This window comes from Lutra lutra, chromosome 2 (assembly GCF_902655055.1).
Source record: "Lutra lutra chromosome 2, mLutLut1.2, whole genome shotgun sequence".
Taxonomy (NCBI): Eukaryota; Metazoa; Chordata; class Mammalia; order Carnivora; family Mustelidae; genus Lutra; species Lutra lutra.
Window position 1 is genome coordinate 91,257,567 of NC_062279.1, and position 14,458 is coordinate 91,272,024.

At 37.1% G+C, this 14,458-nt stretch overlaps 1 long non-coding RNA gene across 1 annotated transcript; it reads left to right on the forward strand.

Moving 5' to 3' along the window:
* Positions 1 to 4,183: 4,183 nt before the first annotated feature.
* LOC125093959 (uncharacterized) lies at positions 4,184 to 10,207 on the forward strand. Its single transcript, XR_007125396.1, has 3 exons — positions 4,184 to 4,263; positions 8,823 to 8,888; positions 10,105 to 10,207. It is a non-coding gene; the product is annotated as an uncharacterized LOC125093959 (long non-coding RNA).
* The last annotated feature ends 4,251 nt before the right edge of the window (positions 10,208 to 14,458 follow it).

A 14,458-nucleotide genomic window follows, 5' to 3' on the forward strand; every position in this document is an offset into this window, starting at 1 on the left:
ATGTTCTTACTTTGTCATCTTTTTCTTTCAAAGTTGAAACTCTTTGTATTTTGAATATTAATCCTTTTTAAAGGATGCAAATATTTTTCCCCAGTACTTATTTGTATTTTAATTGTGTTGGTGGTATTGTTGGTTTTTATGACTTTGGGGTATTATGTTTTATTTAGGAAGTCCTAGCCAAATCAGTATTCTAAATCAGCTCTTATATTTTATTCTGGTATTTTAAGAGGAGTGAGGTGCTCAATAAAGGTTCAGTTTAAATCTTGGCTCTGCCATTTATTAGCTGTGTGACACTGGAAAAGCCACTCAAACTGGTCGGATTATTAATAGTCTTATAATATCTCACACTAACCCTTATTTGTATTTAATTACAAGTTTCACTGATTCATTTGTTCACCATTTATTTTTAAAATATACTTAATATTTATTGAATTAATTGTAAAATTTGACTTATGAATCATGTTAAACATACAAAAATCTGGACAAAAATAAAGATAAACTTGGATGACTGTTTGCCAGTTTTATCAAATCTTATTTTGTCATATTTTCTATGACATATTTCTATGACATTTCGTAAGACACATTGTCATATTGTCATAAACAAAAAAGTTGCAGACAGAGTTGAAACCTCCTGTGTACCTGGCCCTGACCCTAACACTTTACCTCCCTCACTATTGTCACTCCCATGACACAATGTGCATGATTCCCACGTAATTTCAAATATTTTGAATATACACACTCATATAGGTAAATACGATGTTTGTAGCTTTTTACATTCAAGACAGGTAGTATCATACCATACACACAATTTTGCAGCTTGCTTTTTTTTGAGATTTATATATCTTCATACAAGTAGCTCTGGTTTGTTTTTATGCTTACTATATAATATTCATTGATTATCCCAAGATTTATGAATATACCACAGTTTGTTTACTCTCCTATTAACTGATGTTTAGTTTTCCAATTTCATTTTATTTTTATTTTTTATTTTCTGCTACTTAAGACTACCTATTTCTGGGTTTTAGGATATGCACATTTTCAGCTTCAATTGTTATTAATATGTATTAAATAGATATGGCCAGATTGATCTCCAAGGTGGTAAAGCCAGCTCCACTCAAATTATGACTGCAGGGACCTTCCACTTTTTTATATCCTCATTAACACACATTTTCCATTTTTTTTAAACAAATTTTAAGTTTTGATTTTCACATATAAGTCTATAATTTTCATGGGAATGATTTTATCTTTGCAAGAAGTGAGACAGGGATCCTATTTCCATATTACTAATCAGTACTTCAGCACTAAGCAGTCCGTTTTGGCCTCACTGATTGTTACTGTTTTAGTGCTATGCTAAGTTTTCCTCTACCTCTCCCTGCTTCCGGGCTCGCTGCCTGGTCCTATAGCACTGTCTGTCCTTCCCTGACCTAGACCACACTATCTAATCACTCTGGCTGGTAACGTCCTGCTTTCTAGGAAAGAGAACCCTCCTATTTTGTTTATCTACCTAATTGTCTTGGCCCTTTATTTTATCTTATTTTTAAAAAGATTTCATTTATTTATTTATTCGTCGGAGAGAGAGAGAGTGAGCACAAGCAGGCAGAGTGGCAGGCAGAGGCAGAAAGAGAAGCAGGCTCCCTGCTGAGCAAGGAGCCCCATGCAGGACTTGATCCCAGGACCCTGGGATGATGCCTCAACTGAAGGCATCGGCTTAACCGACTAAGCCACCAAGGTGCCCTGGCCCTTTATTTTTTTATACACATTTTGGGATCAGCCTGATTTACTTTTTGACCAGAATCGTTGGGGCTATTCAAACTATAAACTGGAGCATTTTTTGAAGAATAGGGTATTTTAAGATTTCTTTTTATTTTTCCCTATTTCCTCTTCTCTGTCTCTTTCTGCTTTCTGTGCTTCTGCAGAGAAGCACTTGGTCAATGGGTGTTGGAATTTATAGATCTCTACTCCATGGCTTATCCCTTCTTATTTCCTACTTTTGATCAGTTTTCTTTTATTTCTTTACTTATTTGCATGGAATTCTGGGGCAATATGTAGGATTGACTTTTTGCTGCATTTCACTTTCTATTCATCCTGCTTATTGATTGTTTTAGTAATTTCTTTCTCTTAGCAGCCTCATTCTTTTTTTTTTTTTTAAGATTTTATTTATTTATTTGACAGACAGAGATCACAAGTAGGCAGAGAGGCAGGCAGAGAGAGAGGAGGAAGCAGGCTCCCTGCTGAGCAGAAAGCCCGATATGGGGCTTGAACCCAGGACCTGGGATCATGACCTGAGCCGAAGGCAGCGGCTTAACCCACTGAGCCACCCAGGCGCCCCCCAGCCTCATTCTTAATGGATGAGTTATCCTTTTGAATCTTTTAGAAGTTACTAGTTATGCTTATTTTCAAATGCTCCTTGGTTGCTTGGGGTCATTTGTTTCTTTTGTTTATAGATTTTATTGGCTTTTCTTTATGTTGTTGATTTTCCTGAAATGGTTGCTTAAGATTCATTGTCTGTTAGATCTATAGTCGATATTTTAGATTGCTGTTGACAGCAGGAGAATATTCCAGTGTTCACATGAAAGTTTATGTTGTCTTGGCAGCGAATATAGATTCAGATGATGCAGACTCAGTCCTGTGTATGTGCGCGTGCATGTGTGTGTGCACGTGCGTTTGTGTGTGTGCACCCATGCCCGCAGTAGCAAAAATGAGACCAACTTGGCTTTCTTTCTTTCTTTTTTAAGATTTTATTTATTTATTTGGCAGAGAAATCACAAGTAGGCAGAGAGGCAGGCAGAGAGAGAGAAGGAGCTGAGCGGAGAGCCCGATGCGGGGCTTGATCCCAGGACCCTGAGATCACGACCTGAGTAGAAGGCAGGGGCTTAACTCACTGAGCCACCCAGACACCACCCCTAGGTTGGCTTTCTATTGGGGAATACTTACTTGTATCTTCTTCTTCTTCTTCTTTTTTTTTTTTTAAGATTTTATTTATTTATTTTAGAAAGAGCATACAAGTGAGCTTGGGGGTGCAGAGAGAGAGAGAAAGACACAGAGAGACAGAGAATCTCAAGCTCAACACAGAGCCCAGTGCAGTACTCCACTTTCCAACACTGAGGTCATCACCTGAAGGGAAACCAAGAGTCAGATGCTTGACGTGCAGATCCACCCAGGAGCCCTAGTTGTACATCTCCTGTGGGCGGAGGCTTTGTGTCTTTTATGGCTGCAATAGATCACTTGAAGCTCTGTCCTGCTTCTCTATGTGGCAGATCCCATCCCATCTTGAAGGGCTTTACCGGTGGAAGGCAGTTGCTCAAAGTTAGCCTCTGTGCACATGAGATCAGTAAAGCCAACAACACATGGCTCACTTTTTCTGGGACCCATTCCCTCTGAACTTAGTCTTCATGATTCAGCTCTGTTGCATTTTTCCATCAGTTTATTCTCATAAAAATGCTTTTTGGTTCTGCGGCGCTGATGACACATTTCCTGGCTTGACAGGTTTGCTGAGGATTTGTTTTTATGTTATTTCAATGGGATTTTTTGAAGTAAGGAAGATAAAGACAGGCATCTTGAACCAGAAATGTTGAGTCAAAAATTTAGAATGGAGAAATACATCTTTTATATTGTGCTGTGTGCTATGATTAGAAGCAAACGAGAAAGTAAGTTCTCTGCACTGAAAAACCATGTCACATACTGAACTATATTTTCCATAGAACTCAGAACAATAAGTATTTTTATGGTTGAATGATTAAAAACACTTTTTCCCAAAATCAGATTTATTCTTCTGAAGTATCTAGATAAATGTTCCAAAAATGTCCACTTATTATTTTAGGTTTACTAATTGTACTAATTTTGTGCCACATTCCAGATATCATCTCTTTATTTCCCAGACAAAACTAAGAAAATAATTTCAGCATTTTAAATTTTAATGCAGTATTTTTGCTACCTTCTTTCTAGCTTCTAACACCCATGTGTTAGACCAAATGTTATGGACCGAATGTATTCCATCCAAATGCATACGATGAAGTCCTAATCCCTAGTGTGATGGTATTAGGAGGTAGAGTCTTTGGGGAAGTAATTAGTTTAGATAAGATCGTGAGTGTAGAGGCATAATGGGATTAGTGTCTTTATAAGAGGAGGAAAAGATAACAGAACTTCCTCTTTCCACTTGAGCACACAGCGAGAAGGTAGCCACCTACAAGCCAAGAGAAGAAGCCTCAGAATGAAACCAGCCTGGCTAGCACTTTGCCCTAGGACTTCCCAGCCTCTGGAACTGTGAGAAATAGATTTCTGTTGTTTGAGCCACACAGTTTATGGTATTTTGTTACAGCAGCTTGAGCTGAGTAAGACACCAATAACATTGAGAGTTTCTGGAATAGGATTGCCAGAGTGGCACCTCAAGTAGAAGTCTTTGAAGGGAGACTTTGGAGTGATTAATTCCATTTTCAGCCTATCTTCAGCACATTCTCTTCTGTTTCATTTATAGTTTTGTGTTCCTATAGGCTTGTGCTTCTGGAATTTCTCATTTCTCTTGTATTTAGACCTGTGTGTACCTCAAGAGTGCTTGTGTTTTTATCCTTAAAACCATAAGTAGAACAATTTCTGAGAAATAGCTGTTGTTCAATAATGTTCTCTAAATGAATGAAACCTATTTCTCTGCTACATCAAGTATAAATAGCTCAAACAAAAGGGAATTTTCGTTTTCAATCCAAACAAAAATTTAAATCATTTTCAATCCAAACAAAAATTTAAACAGATCTAGAAGCTCAGTATTGACACAAAAAGAATCTCTATTATTGAAAATGAAACGTCTTGCCTCTGAGCTTGTGGTAGCTAATAAACTTGATCTAATCACATTTTTAAATTGTGTATTTAGAACAGAGATCTGCCTCAGAGACTATTTCAACATGATACTTTAGCGTTTGATGTGTATATTGAGCTTTGAGAAGATAGATTCTTTCATTGCATTTTGAATCAAAATAATAACAAGCAGTTAAAATGTATGGTTGTGGGGGATGGAAAACAGAGAGTTTCTCTTTATTATGTATTTTTCTTCCTAAGTATAAATCACTATAATTGCTTTTGAAATAAGCACAAATATGACTCAGCAGTCTTATCAGTTATCGTTCCAGCCCCAAAGATTTACTGTGTGGCCCTATGAGAATCACAAGTAGCTAAGGAACTCACTTAGGAAATGAGGACAACAAAATAACCTTTTGCATCTCAGTCACCTGGGCCTGGCTGTAGTTATTACTAGAAAGCTGTGGTGACTGCTGCAGACTGCACTGCTGTTGGATTGTGAGAATACTTCACATATGTTCCACATTGTTTCTATGGGATAAATCACCTGAATTACTAAGATTTAATTTTGTTCAAAATGCACTAATCACATAATGGATGCAGTGGCTTAGCTGACTCAGGTAGGAGTGACATCACAATTATTTCATGGTGGCGATTAAAAGCAGCATTGAGAGGGGTGTCTCTTTTAGGGAAATGGTTTGCTCCAACAGCACTTAAAAAAATATCAGAATCAGTAAATAACCAGGGGACATTTGTTTGAAGTGAAGAGATCTCCAGGATACGATTCATGAATCAACACTGTTACAAGTGTAAACTCTGTGGATGGCTTTTTACATATTTTATTTCCATCACCCATCAAGAAGGCACTGTGCATCTTTACCTCCCAATTGTTTATATGTTCAATTGCAAGCATATCTTAGCGAAGAAAATTTGAGCCCCTTGCCAACTAAATGGGAACTGAAACATATAGAGAAAGCTCAGTGATGATTTCTGTTTATTTTTTTAAAAGATTTTACTTATTTATTTGAGAGAGAGAGAGAAAGAGTGAGAGATCAGGAGCACAAGCAGGAGGAGGCAGAGGGAGAGGCAGACTTCCCACCAAGTAGGGAGCCCAACATGGAACTTGAGCCCAGGAGCCCAGGATCATGACCTGAGCTGAAGGCAGCCACTTAACTGACAGAGACACCCAGGCACCCAATTTGTGTTTATAATGTAATGAAGCAATGTGTGCTGCCCCAAAATATGAGTGACTCTTTGGCATATGAATTATTTTAAGCTAATTATTTTTAAGAGAAAGAAGGCTCAGGAAGTTTTTCTTTTTGCCTCCCTGCTAACTGCCTAAAAGAATTTAGATAGAGGACTTGCTCCAGGAAGAGAGCTTTCATCATAGATAACTATTGTATAATATGAACTAGGTATGGTAGACAAGGAGGAACCTAGCAAGGCCTATTTGATCAAAGTTCTTCATGTCCTATTGTTTCAGATGGTCTAGCAAACATTTATTTACTAAACATTTGCTCTTTTTCATCTTCCTGTGAATTGTTTTCCTTTCCTCTCAAGTCCTAGACCTCAACCCTCTTCTTCTTAGTTTAGGATGACATATATACCTGTCTTTGGAATCTTTCCTGTTTATGGGGATTCTTCATATGTACATACTTAAGCTTTTCTCTTGTTAATTTGTCTCATGACAATTTAATTCTTAGATCAAGAAGAATCATGAAGGGTAAAGGAAAAAAATTTCTCCCAACAACAGCTAGTTTTAAATGTCAAAACTTCCAAGTAACATTGTACCTATTTGTATAGTTTACTTTCCAGCAAGCACTGCATGGTTATGTAAGCTGTACTTCATCCAAGAATTAAAATGTGAATGTAGACTAAGAATGTATCTTAAATTCATTATATTCTTACAATGCACTATTTACTCCATTTCAAGATAATGAAGACATCCATCATTTTTATTCTGTTATTCTGGTTTATGTTAGAGGAAATTTCATCATTTCTCAGAACATCTTGATTTTATTTATTTTTTTTTTTGCAAAGTGACAAGTTTAGTTTCAAGATCCTCCAGATATGCTCTCTTAAAATTGGTGAATTAAAATTTCTTATCATTCTTTCCTGAGACTTTATCTTTTGGTGAGCCCTTGAGATTTTCAAGTCAGTAAACCAAGCTCTATTCTCTCCAAGCAAAGAATCCTGACAATGTATAATAGATCTGCAGACACAGATTCTAATTCCCTCCCCAGTTAATACTTGCTAAGCCATGTTTGTAAGTCATTAAACTACAGTGTAGCTTCATTTATTAAATGGATTACTTCCTGACCTCAATGTATCCTGTCTAAAATAAACCTGAAGTACTTTGTGCTTTGTAAGTACCTCATAACATGTTTAGCAATAAAACAGCACAGTGTGAAAGAACTCCATTAACATTATATTAGTAGAGGAAAATAATCAAATTTTTATAAGTGTAGGAGTAGAAAAGTACTAAAAAAGTGGTATTGACTTATACTAAATGCTAATGGTTTAAAAACAAATGTGATGAAAGTTAATACAAAGAACACCAAAGTTCCATTTGTACTTTTTAATAAAATAACCCAGTTATACTCAGAGACTGTATCTATATATCTACTTTTACAGAAGCATAAATTCATAAGACTGGAAGGGACTTCTGAAACTATTTAATCCGATTTCCATTTCACTCTCATTGGATACTTGCTTAACAAGAGATTATTTGGCTTCAACTGAAATACCCCTAATGATACACACACTTCATTAACTATATTTAGTTGCTTGAAAATTCTTTCAAAGTCTGTTTCCTTATAAATTCTATTCATTGATACTTGTTTTGCATGGTGAGGAAACCAGGAAACAAAACAATACAAAACAAAAACCTGTTGGTTCTTCACCCTCTCAGGAGCTTCCCAGGTATTATCTGACACTGCCCTGTATGCAGAGGGCAGGGAGAAATGAAAGAGGGAAGCAACTCCATCTTGGTAGGTGGCAGGTTTAATAAGCAAAAGAACTTATACACAAGGCTTGTCTTGGACAGCAGCAAGATGAATGGATCCCTATGCTTGTCCACCAAATCTTAAAAATTAATAAGGAGACCTTAATTGGATTCAGTTAGGTGTACTGTGCAGGTGTTCTCTACATCACATCACTGTCTCAAGGCTTTGTTTTTAGAGCAATCTCTGGGAGCAAGAAAGGTAAGCAGAGACCACATTCCAAGGATAGGAGTGGAGGTAAGGAGCTTCTGAGTGCCCAGGTCCAGCTAGCTCACGAGTGACCTGGTGGTCATGTCTTCCCCAACACAAACCAAACCAAACCAAACCAAACCAAACCAAACCAAACCAAACTGTATGTTTCATATTAAAAGTCTTCAGACATTTGGGATAATTATCATAGTCCCAAACATCTTATTCCTCAAAATATTTTTCTTTGTGACATCCCATGGCATCATTCTGTCTTAGCACTAACTGTGAACTATGATCTATTTATACACATCCTTCTGACAGTCTGGCGTCGGATTAACTCAGGCTCCAGAAATGGTAAGAGCAGTCTGGATTTGAACAGAAATAGCTAATATCTTCCAGCTTCCATTACATTGTGAACTAATAGAATTCTGGCTGCCAAGTCATAGGACAAAAGTGCTGTTCTTTCTTTTGTCCCTCTTAGATCCCCTAAAAGGATAGATGTCTTCATTCATGTATTCATTTATTCAGGAAATACCTTTTGAGCACATACTAATTTTCAAACATTTTCCTGTGTGTTGGAAATCAATAACGAATAGGATGAAGGTGACATTTGCTTTACAGAATTTATGGTTAGAAGAAGAGAGAGAAAGAAGTATTACAGTTTGGGGCTTGCTAAGTAAAAAGTCTGGGGCTAAAGGAAGGAGTATAAATTACTTTAGGTGGTCCACAAAGTTCTTTCTGGGGAGATGAGAAGTAACAAGTCATTAACTGTGTATTTAAGAGTGCCCTCTATTGCTTTTCTTCTCCTCTGCTTCATGTTTATTGTCCCTTTGTCCCCACTAGGGTGGCTGTCCACACCAGCTGTGCACCTCCTCTGGACCATACTGAAAAAGCTGCTGCCTTGTTCAGGTGATCTGCAATGTGAGGTATGTCCATGCTCCAGTGGGGCTTCCTACCCTGGAGCAAAGAACTTTCTCTATATTCTCTATTAGTAAATATTCTATATTTACATTCTATATTAGTTGCCTAGAGTTGCTAATTACTACAAATTCAGATGGCTTAAAACAACAGAAATTATCTAACAATTCTGGAGGCTTGAAGTTCAAAAATCAAAGTGTCAGTAAGGCTGTGTTTTCCCGAAGGCTCTAGGGAAAAATCCATCCTTGACTCCTAGCTTCTGGTGGTTGCCAGGAATCCTTGGGCTTCCTCAGTTTATAGAAATATCCCTCCTATCTCTGTCTCTGTGGTCACATGGTGTTCTCTCTGTGTCTGTGTCCAAATTGTCCTCTTCTTAAAAAGATACCAGTCATTGGGTTAGAACCCATCCTAATCCAATAAGATCTCAACTTGATTATATCTTCAAAGACTCAATTTCCAAATAAGGTCACCATCGTGGGTATGGATGGTTAGGACTTAAACATATCTTTAAAACAGGACACAATTCGACCCACAGCAATGTTCCCAGATGCACTGAGTCTTTGTAGAGCTTCTTGCTGACGACTTAATGTGTCTCCTCTGTTCAACTAATTTCTCTTTCACAAGCAGAGAAAACTCCACCGCAAACCCTGCCATTATGTCTAGGTCTTTTAGAAGCCTTACCAAAATAAATAGGCAAACAAATAAACAAACGAACAGAAGCCTTGCTTGGGCTACCAGTCATATAATTACTTCTCTAATTTTTTTTAAAACCATAATTTTTTCTCTCCAGCAAGCAGACAGCCCCAGGAACCAGAGGTAGGGAGTGTTAAAGGTCAGCCTCATGAGCACCCCAAATCATCTTCTCCTGATTTCCATCCTGCAATGTTAAACTTTCCTTGTACTTTTTCTGATTTCTTTTAGCAATTCCTGTGTTTTCTCTTGGACATGGAGCCTGCTTGGGATTCTGTTCTTCCCTCTGTCCCACCCTTCCTTCCCCCCCACCCACCCACACACCCTCCCCCAACACACACTCTCTCAAAACAAACAAACAAACAAACAAAAAAATAAAAAAGTAAAAAATAGAAATTAAGGAGGTTTTTTCCCCGAGAGAAGTTAGTGAAGATCTGGGGAAAGTAGTGTCAGTTCTGGCTCAATAAAGATACTTTGTTATACCAATAATACCAAGAATCTCTCCTCTCCCTGCAAGGATGAAGACTTAAGAGTGATTCAAAAGATGGGACACATGAAGACTCTGCCTTAGGGTCATCTTTCCTCCCTGCTGAACTTGGTAACAGAGTGGAGAACTTAGCTGAGAAGCCTGCACAACTTTCAAAAGGAGATATGCAAAGAGAAACAGCAGGGTAAAACATTGAGTTAGGGGCTCAATGAGCTATTGAACTAAGCAAAGAAGAAGAAAAGCTGATTTCTTAACTAAAAGCACATTTTTAGAAGCCTTTAAATTATGATACGAATATATGTGTTTATGGGCATATATAAGTTTCTGTGTGTGTGTGTGTGTATGTGCACACAGATGTGAAATTTGCGGTAGAGGTAAGTTTTCTGATCGATGGAAAGATAAATTGTAGAGACCAGCAATAAATCAAGAGGTTCAACTCTACCCTATTTATATTTTTGCTTACTAAGAAAGTTTCCTATTACTATTTTACATCCTCAGCTAAAAGATGCACATTTTAGTGTCTCTAAAATCAGGATGTGTCTTAAAAATGATATTATCTTCCCACTATGGTGTTGTCCAGGGATCAGTTAGATTGTCATTGCCTTTAAATACAAGAATATGGAAATAGCTTTACATATTGTCGTGGCCACTTCATTTGAATTATGTGCATTTTTGGTATCACACGTATTGCTTTTAATTGTTATTTAATATCTTTTAAAAATAATGTAATATACTTTAACTTTTCAATGAAAATTTATTGCATATACAGAAAAGTAAAAACAACTTGAAGAAATTTATGTCTAAATACTACTGAAGGACCCTTTCAAAATCTGTGAAACAAAATTTCTACCTGGCAAGAAACCTATGTGTCATAGTTTACTTGGGAACATTTTCTTGTTAGTGGTACATGACATCCATACATAATGGTGCATCTTCAATAAATGACATATTAGAGTCAAGAAAATGTGGCAATTCATTCCCTCAAGTACAGTGAAACATGAGCTATTCAAAATCCAGCCTCCCATAACTTCCTGACTTCCAGACTAATTCTACACTTATGTCTCCATAACTAGGAAAATAATCTCTCCTACAGCTACTAAACAGCCACAAAGGACCCAGGGAAAAATGACTCTATTTGTGAAAAATCTGAAGATAACTTTATGAATCTCATTGCTAGTACTCTGGTCCAAACCACCATCATCTTCTCCGAGAACTGTTCCAACAGTCTCCTTCCTCAGTGGCCTCCCTGCACACCCTCCAGGAGCTTACCATTATGTTTAGAAGAAAATCTAGATTCTTTAGTGGTGCCTCCAAGGCTCCACCTTCTTGAACTGTACTGGCTTTGCCACCTTGCCTTTCTGCTGCTCTGCCTTTCCCAATTTATTGCCTGTGCAATTGTTCCTCTCACATTCTGCAATACCGTCCTCCTAGTTCTTCTGACTTACTGGTTCCTTTTTTTTTTCTTTAAAGAGAGAGAGAGCAGGCAAGAATGCACACCCGAGCTGGAGGGCTAGAGGGAGAGAGAGAGAGAATCTCAAGCAGATTCCTCACTGATTATGGAGCCCGATGTTTGGCTTGATCCCACAACTGTGAGATCATGGTCTGAAACAGAAACCAGGAGTCTGACACTTAACTGACTGTGCCATCCAGGCACTCCTGACTCACTGCTTATTGACCTCAGCTCAAAAGTCACTGTCTCAGAGACCTTCCTTATCTAATCCATATAAAATAGCCCTTTCGTTGTTAACATATCACCATTTATTTTGTTTTTATAGCATGTACCACTCTCTGAAGTGATCTTATTTGTTCACTTCTTAGTTGCCTGCCTGTCTCTCTCTAACATATAACTGCACCAGAGGTGGGAATGCTGGGGGCTTGTCTGTCTGATCTCGGCTATTTCCTAGCACTATTATTTCTATTTGTTGAATGAGTGAATAAACAAACCATAATTGAACAGTCTTGTAGGAAGGAAAAAGTACTTTCAATGGGCTTAGAACATCTATAAAAGCCTGTTTACATAAAAATATAAATACAGGGGCGCCTGGGTGGCTCAGTGGGTTAAGCCGCTGCCTTCGGCTCAGGTCATGATCTCAGGGTCCTGGGATCGAGTCCCACATCGGGCTCTCTGCTCAGCAAGAAGCCTGCTTCCCTCTCTCTCTCTCTCTGCCTGCCTCTCCGTCTACTTGTGATCTCTCTCTGTCAAATAAATAAATAAAATCTTTAAAAAAATATATAAATACATAAATATAAATATATGAGTCTGTTCATGTAAAATCGGAAGCCATTTCAGGAGACATTGGAAGCTTAAGAAATAGAAAAATGAAGAACATAAAGAAAGAGAAGAAGCAAAGAGTGGCAGAAGTCAGCCATGATGGTAGTGACTCAGGCACAGATTAGAATGGGCTGTGTTGATGGTGTGTAACCAGAGCAGATAGTGGAGAGGAGAGACAGACCGCAGAGCAGCTTGGAAGTCTTGAGATGGGGAGAGCACACCTGTTCCACTGCAAAGCCCTTGTGGGCCTTAATGTGTTCCACTCCAGGCTGCCAAACAGCTGAGCCCAGTGGTCTCTGGTGGGGAGGTGGCATTCACTACTCAGAATAATGTGGTATTAATAAAGTTTTACATTTCTAAAGTACTCCTAGAGGATCAGGGCAAGTAATGTGAATAGGAGAAGCAGGCTGGGTGAGGCAAGCTCATGCTTCACCTAAGAAAGCCAGCTGCTGCTTTCCTCCAGCCATTGTTGCTCCATGGGAATGTGGGTCCAGAATTAGGAGATATTCTGACTTTCCTAGTGGGCCAGATGTCTGGAATTTTATATAGAATTTCCCTACATTTCAATGCTGGCAGCAAAGTAATGTGCAAAAACACATAACGGACCAAACAAAAACAAATCTGTAGTCCAAATCTGACTCATTGGTAACAGTTGGGCACCTCCAGTTGGTAGGTAGTTTCTCGGTGTTATCCTTTTAGAAATATCCAAGAACCTTACAAAATAAATAAGTGGAAATTTAAAATTTTTGATTATGGAATGAACAAATGAGTACATTCCTCTTTTTAAAATAGTTTGAAAGTACAGAAAAGTGTAAACATTTGGAAACAAGACTGTTGTGTTCCTACACTTACATAACTTTCTGGTGAATTTTTTCTATAATTAAGACTAATGATCATTGATAAAATGCACGTATATATTCATATACACACACACATACCTACATATGGATGGGTAGCCAAATAGCTTTATGTCCTGGTATCTCTCTTAAAATAAGATTATGATATTAAAACATCTCCTTGTTATTTAAATTTCTCATGAAATTTTATATATATATTTTATATATAAACTATATTTTATATATAAAATATATACATTTTTAATAAAATTTATATATAAAATAAATTTTATATATATATAATAATGTATTTTAAAGGCAATACATTATTCATTGTAACAATAAATAATTATTTAGTTAAAGTTTTATTTTGGATGTTGACAGATTCCATTTTTTAAATGACAAATAACTTAGTAATAAGCATCTTTATGACTAAATATTGGCTTGTATTTCACATTATTTCATGGATGTGATTGCTAAGAGTAGAATTATTAAGTGAAATGTTGATGAATGAAGTCAAATTATTTAAAAATTTGGCACAAAATCCATTTCTAAGAACAGTTTTGAGAATAGATAACATATTTCTTTCCATCATTAAAATTACAGAAAGGCACATGATTTCCACTTGATGTAAGTTTATTTGTTTATTTAATTACTAGTAAGAGTAATAATATTTTATGCAACAGTTGGCTAACTACTAGATGTATATATATATATACACATATATGTATATATATATATATATATATTTTTTTTTTTTTTAGTTATCCCATTTCCTTCTTTGGTCATTCTTTTGAATTTGGAGGTCTATTAAATATATATTCTTATTTTTCTTATATGGGAAATAGGAGATGATTTTCCTGTTGATGTTTTATTTCTGGTATGTTTGGTTGACAGAAGTAGTTAGTGGCTTGACAGTGACCTTTGGTAAAAATAGGGCTGCTGAGGGGCTGCAGGTCATGTGAATCCCTGGGGACACTGAGGGGTCTCATAGTGTGACAATTATGATAAGAACTGCAGAGAGCACTGTGGATTAGGGGGCTCCAAGTGGTTTTGGTTAGTGGCCTGATCATGGTAAATTAGAGCATTACACTTACTTGAATATGACCAACAAGCTGGAGACTGAGGAAAGCAACTGAGAAAGACACTGTGGAATGATGGAAACAGTATGGTATTTCTTCATTGTCCTCAATGTTGCAAATAAATAGGCTGAAGTCAGACTGAGTTTTGTGCTTTGGTAGGTACACACTTTTCCCCTTTGGTTAGGTGGTTAACT